Consider the following 12,500-nt stretch of genomic DNA (forward strand, 5'->3'; position numbering starts at 1 on the left):
CAGGATGTGTTTTGTGATGCAGTTTTTAAATGTGACTTTCTATTAGTTTGACAAGTTAAAGAGTATTAAACAGGTGAGGTAGTTTTATCAGTAGAGTGTTCCAGCAGCAGGACGTGATAACGACGATCATCAGGACGGCTCGTCTTAAAGAAGTAAAGATGGTAAGAATAAAAGGGTTTTATTATAGGGACTTAAAATAAAATACATTTGAAGGAATTAACATTATAAAATAATGGATTTTCCCAACAATTAAAAGAAACTTTAAATCTCAATCTCAATGTATTTACACAATATAGAATTTCAGTTTGTGGAAAGAAAAAGAAATAAAGTTGGAGTATTTCCGGACTTTATGTTTTAAACTTGAATACAAATTGACCCGATCGCTTGTCACCATAATGCTGGACTTCAACACACACACACACACACACACACACACACACACACACACACACACACACACACACACACACACACACACACACACACACACAGAGAGAGAGAGGAGTCAGACAGGGGTGAGTGGAAGATAAATGGAGATGTTTAATGAGTTTCTTCTCCTCCTCTCCTCCCTCTCTCCTCTCACCCAATGATCACTGAGAAAAGTGAGTGAAAGTGCTGCGTTTAATTAATGAAGCATGTAGGGGAGAGATAGTGTGTGTGTGTGTGTGTGTGTGTGTGTGTGTGTGTGTGTGTATTTGGGTGATTTATTGCAGTGTGTTGTGCCCTTAAGGTCAGTCTGAGTCATGAGTCAGTTCTGGTCTGGATGTCAGACACACATCCAGTCTCTTCACAACAACAGAGAGAGTGTGTGTGTGTGTGTGTGTGGGTGTGTGTGTGTGTGTGTGTGTGTGTGCGTGTGTGTGTGTGTGTGTGTGTGTGTGTGTGTGTGTTCAGGTACATATTTATGAGTGCCAGCATCATGTTGTTTCATAAAACCAATTTGAAGAAATAATCTTTTCCCACCTAAAGGCTGTCCTATCATCTGTCTGGGTTATATTATATATTATATATTATATATTATATATTATATATTATATATTATATTGTCTGGAGTATCTGTTGCTTTGCTTTTGCTATTTCACATCAAAATTTACCTGAAATATAGAAGTGTGTATAAATATTCAACAGTTCATTCATGTAATAATATCCATATAAACTGGAAATCAGCATCAAATCAATTGCAAAAATATTGTCTAAAGACTGCCAGGTTAATTTGATCCTGATTTAATTTGATTATTTCCACTTAATGATTTGTCAAAACGGCACCAGAACACAAAATAATTCATTATGTGTTTAAACTGTAAGAGAAGAGGAGCGAAGGAATTTCACTTCAGTTTGACACTTATTTTAATATAACAGTAAACTTGTAGTTACTATTTAAAAAACATTTGTTCTCATAGGCAGAAAAAATATATTCAAAGCAAATAATTACCAGAAAATATGTTATTTGGACTTTTGATCTCATTGAGTGGGAGAAATTAAAGACAGCAGAAGTTGAATATGCCGTGACTTTGTTTTATTTTGTATTATTTATTCATGTGTTGCAGGTTATGGGACGGTTGCCTTCGACGGAGCCGGTAACTACGGTCACACCCCGACACACCACAGCTCCCAGTTCTCCAACCATTCCTTCAAACATGAAGACTCTCTAACCCAGCAAAGCACTATGGGTAAGTCAGTTTATCAGTCTGATTTAATGTACAACTCCACTTATGTCATGCAGCTCAAAGTATAAAAATCTAAAAAAAATAAAATAGTTAAAAGTTTTTTTTTTATAAAAAGAAAAAAATATTAAAGTGTAAAATATTAAAATCAATGTCATGTAAAACCATTAATTTATATGTAGGTCTTTCCATTGTACATTAAAAAGTTTTAACGTGCATTTTTCCAATGAAAAAAGAGTAAATTATCCTCATTGAACCATGCAAAGAACACCACTGCACTAAATACTGACTGAGTTAGTTATTAATGAAATATAAACAATGCTTATTTTTTAGTTTCACTTTTGGATGATTAGACATGCCCCGGGTTATTGCTGCTCCTGAGAAAACAAACATAACATAACAGGAGGGTTAAAAATGCCATACACTGTAAAAAAAAGATAAACAATAGCTACTCAATAAAATTGAGGCAACAGATTGCAGATCACAATATTATTAATTAAATCTAACTACGTCACAAGTTGAGTTAATAACTTAACAGGAAGTGCCTGTCAATTAAAAACGGACTAATTCTATTGTGTTGGATTCATTCAAAATTCTCTTGATTTAGAATTACAGACACATAAAGATTATATTTAATGTGGTCAAAATAAGTAGATTCTATCTCAAACATTTTATATTAAAGTTACTTAAACAACTGCCTCAAAATCAAGGACACATTTATATTTAATACATTTTATCAAATATATGAAGTAAAATGAAATGACTACAGAATAATTTATTACAGTGTAGTGTCAAGCAAACTGGATAAACGGATAGAAAAGGTTGAAGTGACTTTAACTTTGTAGATTTATTCACCAACATGAATCAGAAACACAGTATCAACCAGCAGTTTGGATTCTGTCCGCTTTCTGGTCATTTGAGCTTGTTTGTTGACTACTTTTAATATTAAAAATTAACATAATTGATTTATTTAGAATTTAACACATTTAAATATGTGATTAACATTTAATTTAACCCTTTCTACCATCATATTTAACATATACGGACAACAGAATGGGCTCTCTGGGGAACCCAAGAGTAAATGTAAAGTTATGTATTTAATTTCCTCTGAAGGAAAGAAAGAGTAATATCATTATGGAATAGGTTATGGTTAATTTACATATTGTATGTAAGAGCATATGAGGAACTATGTGTCCCCCGATAGTGTGTGATTTTTATTTTGTGACCCATGGCAACGTTTAAATTATCTATTATATTTTATAACCCTAACCCCCCTTAAACTGCATCATGGGTGCTTTTGACTGGGGGACCCCGAAACACTGGTAATAATTGAAAAGCACTAATTATAATTATAATTATATAAAAGCACTAATTAATACAGAAACAGAAAACAATAATATGAAGTCATCAGGAACAAACTGATCAGACAAGACAGAGAGTAGAAACGGACTCATTTAGTAATATAACAAAGTGAATTATGACAAAGTCAGTCGATTTAAATTAATATTGAAATAATAATTTAAATAGAGATCATTGCCATGGAAATTAATAACCAGCAGTTGCCCATAAAGTTGCCCCTTTTTTTTTTTTTTTTACCCATTTCCATGAAATGATTGTGAAAATGTGTTTTATTCTTGACAGATAAGGAGTTTATCTTCTTAAAACTTTATTAATCAATCTATTCCAAACATATCACAATTAACAGAGGATTGTGGGCAAGCATGTATTAGCTTTTAGCATCTCTGGGACGCTGTGGATAACAAAAATACAAACAAAATGCATCAAATTCAGAGAGTACATTTACAGAAATAAGTTGCTTGAGTTTTGAAAAAAATATTGTCTTTGTACATGTTTCAGCTGAATCAGCAGAATGTCTTTCTGTTTATTCAACATCCCAACTGTTCTGTTGTTTAGCGCTCTAGTTGGTCCCTTGTGTGTTCTTTAATGACTGACATTTTAACAGAATTTACATATTTCTATAATCATTTTCAGATTTCAGAAGGTGACATTCAGGTCAATTTTAACTAAATGTTTCTGCGTTCTGTTATGTTATATGTTCCATTGTCTCCCAGTCTAAATGATATTAAAGCTTAAATGTAACTTTTAACAAAAGTCTTACAAACAGTCCACACAAATCTGCAAAAGACCTTGAACCATTCAGAATAATCTGATGATTTATTTTTATCGTCAAAAAGAAAAGAAAAACACCAACAATGCAGCAGAGCCTGTTTCAGTAAACAGCTGTGTGAGTGTTAGAGGCAGTGTGTGAGTGCAGCTGCTCTCTCGTCCCTGATTCTGACGTCTCCTCACTGACCTCGCCACTCGGACGGATAAATCAGCCACATCCTGACTCAGACTGCCTCCCCTCCTCCTCTCAGCTCCTCTTTCATCCGCCCACCTCTCCCTTTAATCCCCTCGTCATGCTTATGTTATTGGTAAATATTTAAATGTGTTTTATGAAGTCGCCGCTGTAAATTTCTGCTCATTTTTACGGCAAAGATAACCGGGAGAGCCGGAGCAGAGAGTGATTTTTGGAATGCGGAGAAATGTCGAGGGAGCCATTCACCACAGTGAAGCTGGAGGAGCTCAGAGAGGAAGTGACGGGCTTTTATTTGTAGAAGAAGATGGTGAAAAATGGATCAAAATAGGAAAAAGGCCATAGGGCAGAGTTCAAACACAACGTCTCCTCTGAGCCAGGCACCAGCACTTTACCTTCATCTTTACAGCAGCACAAATACATTCACACATATTATATATTATACATGTGTGTGTGTGTGTGTGTGCGTGTGTGTGTGTGTGTGTGCGTGCGTGCGTGCGTGTGTGTGTGTGTGTGTGTGTGTGTGTGTGTGTGTGCGTGCGTGCGTGTGTGCGTGTGTGTGTGTGTGTGTGTGTGTTACAGCTGAGCAGCAGTATCCTGTAGCTCCTCCTGTCTACGGATGCCACACACCTTCAGAGAGCTGCACAGGCAGCCAGGCTCTGCTGCTGAGGAACCCTTACAACAGGTAACACACACACACACACACACACACACACACACACGCACACGCACACACACACACACACACACAGACACAGACTACAGCAAATGCAACATATGAAAAAGTTTAAAAGTCTGAATTTTTCCACTCACATCACAAAAATACTTGAGTGGGAGCTAGTCACTGGTCACACACACACACACACACACACACACACACAACCTTGTACGTCTCCTCTCTTGTATTGACCCTTGTCGGCCCCTTACTCTAACCCTAACCCTTAGTTAAACCTGATCATAGCCTAATCATAACCTCAAAACCAAGTCTGAGCCACGAACCGGCCTTTAAAAAGTGAGGATCGACTGAAATGTCCTCACTTCTCAAAGTGTCCTCACTCTGTTGGTTCAAAACGTATTATGGTCCTCACTATGTGTAAAGGACAAGTACACACACACACACACATGCATAGCACTCTCTCCCAAATCTATTTTAATGAAACCACCAGCAGCAGTAGTATCCATTGTTGGTCCCGTTAGAGGTGGTGGAAGCAGCTCTGAACAGGAAGTCCACCTTCAGACCGCTCTGTGGGCCACAGCCACTTCCTGTCTGGTTTCCTTCTCCTTCCTCTGGGAGCTTTCCAGCTACTGAGCCATGAGAATCCCAGAGTCCTGAACTGGGATGTTGTTTGTGTGCATACCTGTGATAGCTGTGAAGTCACGGTGCCACTGAAGGAAGTCAGCTAACAGTATCAGGAAGCTCTGAAGGAGAGCCGCTTGATTTACTGATTGGAAAATATTTTTAAAGAATCATAAATCAAGTTATTCTGCTGCCATTGACAGAACTACGCGGGCCAATCGTGATTATTGTAATCTCTTCTCTCAGCGCTGCTCTTTTCTTTGACATGACTTGTTCTGATGGGTTCTTCCAGAACACATGATACGCCAGGAAAAACATTAAAACTGGTGTTTATTTTGTCATATGGATATTCTTGCTTTAAGATCTAAAGCACTGTTGATTTTAGCAACAATATGTGTTATCTGTTAATGTGGGTTCTATTGTTTTTGTGTATCAGTCAAAGCTTTCCAGTAGTGTTCCTTCTGTATTCAAATGCAAGAATTTACATTTTGGTAAATTGTTAGATAGTCACACAGAGATGTCGCTTTATGGATGGTGATGTTGCTCCATATATTAACATATACAGTATATATATACATACCTTTTTCTTCAGTTTCTTGTTCATTTTAATGCCTGGTACAACTAAAGGTACATTTGTTTGGACAAATATAATGAAAACAACAAAACTAGCTCATAAGAGTTTAATTTAAGAGCTGATATCTAGACATTTAACATGGTTTTCTTGAAAATAACTAAAATCATTATCAAGAAAACCATAGAAAATGGTTACATATCAGCTATTAAGTTAAACTCCTAATTAAAGTTGTCTCAAAAGAAAAAATGCAGGCTTTTATTTTACATTTAACACCAACGCGTGTTCCTCAGGGTGTATCTTATCTTAATTAAAGTTATTTTAACTCGTCATTTTTTGTTGTTATCATTATATTTGTCCAACCAAATGTACCTTTAGTTGTACCATGCAATAAAATTAACAATAAATTGAAGAAAATGAGGGTGGTCTAATTATTTTTTCCATGACTGTATTCGGGGCGTGCCATATCGTATCATTCACATTTATACCGGGATCATTTTTAGATGAATAAATAAAATGCATATCATGATATCGACATCATTCCTACTTGTTGACGTAGTGGCGTGAGGGTTTCCATTAGTTACCTCGACCGTGGCGGCCCGCCAGACTCTCATAACGCCACATTTCAAGCTACTGAAAATATATTTCCAATATTCATAATATGAAGTTATGTGTCTGTCAGCCGTCAGTCAGTCAAACCCCGACCCACCGATCCGTCTTTTTATTATTTGCTAATACTCAAGAGTCAAGAGTATTATTTTTAGTTTTATTTATTTATACAGACTAAAAAAAACATTTTCTTTATATTTTTCAGTATTTTGTAATATCGTCAGGAATATTGTTATAGCAAACATACCCTGAAATATGGTGATAATCTTTTTTATTGTGGGAACCTACATCACTGAGTTTTGTTCAGATTTTTGAGCTATGAAAGGATTTTCTGTAACGCTTTATATTAAGGTCCTTGTAATAACCATTAATTAACAAGTAATCAGGCCCTTGTAAGTCCTTACAAGATGCTTATTAACATTATTGTGTGTTTATAAGCTTATATAAGTGTTAATAATGGCATTACAAACACCCATGACCCACCCATTATGTCTTTGCCATGCCTTTATTAATCTTATTTTGTTTGCTTATTGATATTAAAATATACTTTATTGCTCATCTATTATAAGTGAACTATAAGTTAACTATGCTTTTTGCAACTAGCGGATCTAAAGCGAGAACAATGCCTTATTACTTGTTAATGAATGGTTATTAAGGACCTTATTATAAAGCGTTACCGGATTTTCTAATTATGTTTTGTTGCTAATTTCACTGGGTAAAACAAAAGAAACTAAAATATAAAAGTAAATGGAGTAAAAGCCTGCGATTGAATCACATGAAGGTGTTTTTCCAAAACCGTCAGTGATTTCCTGCAGTAGATAAATGACAGGAATGTTACATTTCACAATGTTTCCACTCAACAAACTGCTGTTTGGAGACAAACCTCCTTTTTCTTGGTCCCATGGATGCGTCGCTTAGTTCTAATCTTGATGTGAAGTGTGTCGAAGCTTTTTATGTGTTTGTATTTCTAGGCTGGTGTTGTTTACAACATCATATTATAGGAAAAAGCACAAGTGGTATTAATAACATTAATAGTATCATTAATCATTATTTTATCATTTATTTTATTATTTACTCTCATATTTTTCATACTTTGCCAAAATGTTTTCCATCATCACCTCCCAAAAATGCAAAAAAAAAAAGGATTTCATATGAAAATTGTTTTCTGATTGAAGGATTTGTTTTCCTCCAGTGAGGCGTTAACATAGTGCATATTTGGTATGTTACGTAAGACATTTTCTAATACATAAAATCACGCTGATGGCTTCATCAAGTCAGAGTCATCTCAGCCAGCTGACCTCCAGCCTCCTCCTGCTGTAACCTTCATCCCTCCTCATCCTCCCTGCTCCTCCTCACATCTAGTTTCACTAACTCCTATTCCTCGGTGATCAAGAACACTGCAAAAAAGCCAACTAGTATTTTTTGGCCTAAAACAGTGATTTCAGTTGGTAAAACTTGGAAATATAAATTATTGACATTTAGGGCAATAATGTAAGTTAGCACAACAAAGGAAGCCAGTTGTCTGCTCAAAAACAAGTTGGTGAGTTGTTGTTACTTATATCTTTAAGTTGGGGTTCACAACAAGGGACAATAGTTCTGATAACTCTTATTTCTTTGTTGGGAAATTCGGTCATTAGCGAAAGCTAGCAGTTAACTGATGCTAGCGGCTAACTGATGCTAGCGGCTAACTGATGCTAGCGGCGCTGCTTGTTACAGCTACAAGAGTAGCCATTAGCGTATCAATGCTAACTCAAAATTGTGGTCACAACATTAGCTAACATTTCATAGCGGCGTTACAATCGTGCCAATTCAGCACATTGCAGAAGTTAGCAGAAGTAAGGATTAAAAGTTATTACAATGTAAAATTATATGTTCAATAATCTGAATTCAGAGTTGAGCAGACGCAAAAACAAAACTTAAAATATTTAGTTTAATTGTCCAACTTAAAATTTTATCAAAGTTTGTTGCCTTGAAATTTTGAGTTCACCCAACTTTTCTTTTTTTTGCAGTGAAATGTATATTTTGCATGCTGCAAACTCATCACTTGACCAGAGGAAACTGCAGATAATATTATTTAAAACATTTTTTTTTGCTACTACAGGTTAGTACTACCTGTATGTGCCTTTCAGAAACATATCCTACATCTTCTACAGGTTTTAAATCAACTTCTTCAGAATGTAGCAATATAATATACTATATACTACACATGTTAATGAAGTTACCTCCTCAGTGAACGCCTCCTCTCAAACTGTTGTTGTGTTTCTAGATGAAACATTCTCTGCATGCCTCTAGAGTGGTGTTTAACAAAGATGGTGGAACAGAATGAATCCTCTGTAAATACTACACACACACACACACACACACACACACATACACACACACACACACACACACACACACACACACACACACATGGCTGGGGAGAATCATATTGAGAGTTGAGTCAGTGTGTAATCTTGCAGCCTGGTACCAGCAGGACTGTATTTACTCTGCAGGCCGTCAGCTCGGCCCGCTGGAACAACATGAGATGAAAACATGCTGAGGTCTTATTAATCTACACACACACACACACACACACACACACACACACACACACACACACACACACACTACAGCAAATGCAACATATGAAAAAGTTGGAATTCGGAAGTCTGAATTTTTCCACTCACATCACAAAAACACTTCAGTGGGAGCTCGTCACTGATAGTTTTGCTTGTGTTCGTCTGAGTTTTGAGTTAAATGGAATACTGTGTTTCTGTTTCTCTGTGCACATTATGCTAAATTTCCAGAATAATAGGGACATTTATTCTTATAGATAGACAGATAGACAGACTTTATTTATCCCAAGCTGGGAAATTCCAGTGTAGCAGCAGCATTACACACAGAGACAATAACAACACAATTAAATAAAAGAACAACCTAGGCATACTTCAAGCAATAAAATATAAAAATACAATAAAATACAATAAAAAATAAAGTGTCTAAAGAAGGAGTAAGTATTAAGGAGTAGAATTCCAGTGCAGAATAAATAAATATGAATATGCAGTAATGCAGATATATAACTTTTTATGTTTTTTTAATGACATTTTTAGTTACGCTAACTGTACGGCTGAAGTGATTTAGTCTCTTTGTTACTCAGACTAAATATTCTAACAACTATTGGGAGACCTGGAGCAGATATTCATGGTTCCCAGAGGATGAATCCTAGTGACTTTGATAACCTGCTGACTGTTTTTATAAAGCGTCACCATGAGGTTGAGATTTGTGGTTATGAGTAAAATGTCCTGACTTTTGAAAGGATCATCATATTATTATCATTAGTTATCTTTTGATCTTTTCTCTGGCACTGTCACCAGGTCAAAGGTTTCATTTGTCCAACACAATACTTTACAGTTTCTATGATATCTGACTGGAAATGACTGTTTTAACCCTTTATCAGGCAAAGAACTATATTTGGTAACTTCAGGTAATATTTCGAGAGAAAAAAAGTTGCAACTTTACTAGATTAAAGTGGCAAATCTACAAGAAAAAAAGTCACAGATTTACGAGAAAAAAGTGGAAAAAAGCACATTTTTTCTCCCAGATTCACCACTTTAACCCTTAATAGGACACTCATTGAAATACTTGCAAATTCCAAATTTCAACCCTAGAGAATATTGGAGGATATTACATACAGCCAGGATGTGTAAAAAAAACATACGAAAATAATATTTTGAGGATACGTAGATTTATGAGATTTAAAGTGGTGAATCTGGGAGAAAAAAGTTGCTTTTTTCCCACTTTTTTCTTGTAAATCCGCGACTTTTTGTGTGCAGATTTGCCACTTTAAATCTCTTAAATATGCGACTTTTTTTCTTGTAGATTTGCCACTTTAATCTAGTAAATTTGCAACATTTTTCTCGAAATATTACCTGAAGTTACCAAATATAGCTCTTTGCCTGATAAAGGGTTAAACATGTGACAATTGCTGTTTTTACCAGATGTTAACGTGGTGAAGTGGAACTAAATCACCACCAGAACTACTTGGTTGTTTGGGAAAATAACAGGATTAGAGCTGATTCTGTTCATCACATCCAATGGGACACAAACACCAGAGAACCAGGGTTGGTTTGGCTCAGCTGGCAGGGCGGATAGGAAGGTCGCTGGTTCGATCCCCGACCGTGGCAGCCTGCATGTCCAAGTATCCTGAAGCCCAAAGTGCTCCTGATGGAGCGTTGATCTCTGTGTGAATGAGTCCTGATGGTGGAGATGGCACCATGCAGGCTAGCCTTGGCCTCCAGGATGAATGTGTGTAAATGGGAGAATGAATGCCGTCTGTATTGTTAAATACAGACGGCTCAAAGACTAGAAAAACATTTACAAGTGCAGTCTATTTACCATTTATCACCCCTCCACCCAGGATGGGGGACCTATGGAGCAAGGTTATTATAGTTAACGAAATAACGAAAACTAGAATTGAAAAAACATTTTCGTTAACTGAAATAAAAATAAGAGTTTTTAAAAAACGATAACTAACTGAAACTGTATTGTGTGGTTACAAAACTAACTAAAACTAACTAAAATTATAGTGAAAATGTCCTTAGTTTTTTGTCTCTGTCAACTTTTTTCATTCATAATTCAGTGTTTCTATTTGAACATGCAACACATGGTGAATATGTTTACTGAGACTGGGATGTTTACACTAGAACCAAAATACAAAACAGTTAATAACCTTATTGGGGCTGAGATGATAAACCAAAGGAAATTAAGGCAAAATTTATTATGACCACTTTGAATCTGGCACCCAACACATAGCCCATTACAAAAAAACTAAAACTAATAAAAACTAAACTAAAATTAAGCATTTTCAAAAAATAAAAACTAAACTAAAACTAGAAAACTCACTCTAAAAACTAACTAAAACTAACTGAATTTGAAAACAAAAATTCACAACGAAATTAAAACTAAAACTAATGAAAAACCCAAAACTATTATAACCTTGCTATGGAGCTTTCATCCTACATTGCTGCTATGTTACTGGATAAAATCTATTGGGATACCAATAGACTCCTGTGTATTTACTCGTTCTATCTGTGAGCTGTTCATGACTCCACCCTGATGGACTCTGAGTCAGTGACGGCCTCCATCAGTCAGCAGCAGAGAAGGAAAGCAGACACCTATTTATTTGAAAGTGTCCTGGATCATTACTTTAAATCTTGTGCTCAGCCTCCACTCCAACAAGACTTCAGCAGAAACACCATGTGAGCGGTGCTGGCTGCGTGCCGCTGCGTCCTGTAGAATAATATCTGCTGATGAGCCTGATGAGCAGGTACCAGGCACCACATCACCACCAGGGGCTGATGGAGGGGCTGGCCTTAGGGGGGGGGCTATAAATCCACTGTGTGTGTGTGTGTGTGTGTGTGTGTCAGTGCATTTAATCACATGACAGGTCTGAATAATGATGGTGGAGTCTGCTGTGTTTAATGAAAGGTGGCTCTTATGGGAGAATTTAGCTTTCTTGGTGTCTGAGGCACATTTTTAACCTCAGCTCCACCTGCAACTGTGTGTGTGTGTGTGTGTGTGTGTGTGTGTGTGTGTGTGTGTGTGTGTGTGTCAAGGTTATAATAGTTTTGGATTTTTCATCAGTTTTAGTTTTATTTTCGTTGTCAATTTTTGTTTTCGAATTCAGTTCGTTTTAATTCGTTTTTAGAGTGAGTTTGCTAGTTTTGATTAGTTTCATTTTTTGGAAAATGCTTAGTTTTAGTTTAGTTTTTATTAGTTTTAGTGTTAGTTTTAGTTTTTTGTAATGGGGTATTTGTTGGGTCCAGATTCAATAAGGTCACAATAAATGTTTCCTTTATTTCCTTTGTCTGATCCATCTCAGCCCCAATAAGTTTATTAAGTCATAAAACCAGATAGATGAAATAGATTTCATATCAACCAAAAAGGTTTACGTATGAAAAAGTTGACAAAGATGAAAACTAAGGACATTTTCACTATAATTTTAGTTAGTTTTAGTTAGTTTTGTAACCACAAAATACAGTTTCAGTTAGTTATCGTTTT

General features: G+C 36.0%; 1 pseudogene; it reads left to right on the forward strand.

Annotated features, from left to right (window-relative positions):
• LOC131968037 (Wilms tumor protein homolog) overlaps window positions 1–12,500 on the forward strand; it is an 18,069-nt pseudogene that overhangs the window by 4,409 nt on the left and 1,160 nt on the right.

This window comes from Centropristis striata, unplaced genomic scaffold, assembly GCF_030273125.1.
Source record: "Centropristis striata isolate RG_2023a ecotype Rhode Island unplaced genomic scaffold, C.striata_1.0 Scaffold_66, whole genome shotgun sequence".
Taxonomy (NCBI): domain Eukaryota; kingdom Metazoa; phylum Chordata; class Actinopteri; order Perciformes; family Serranidae; genus Centropristis; species Centropristis striata.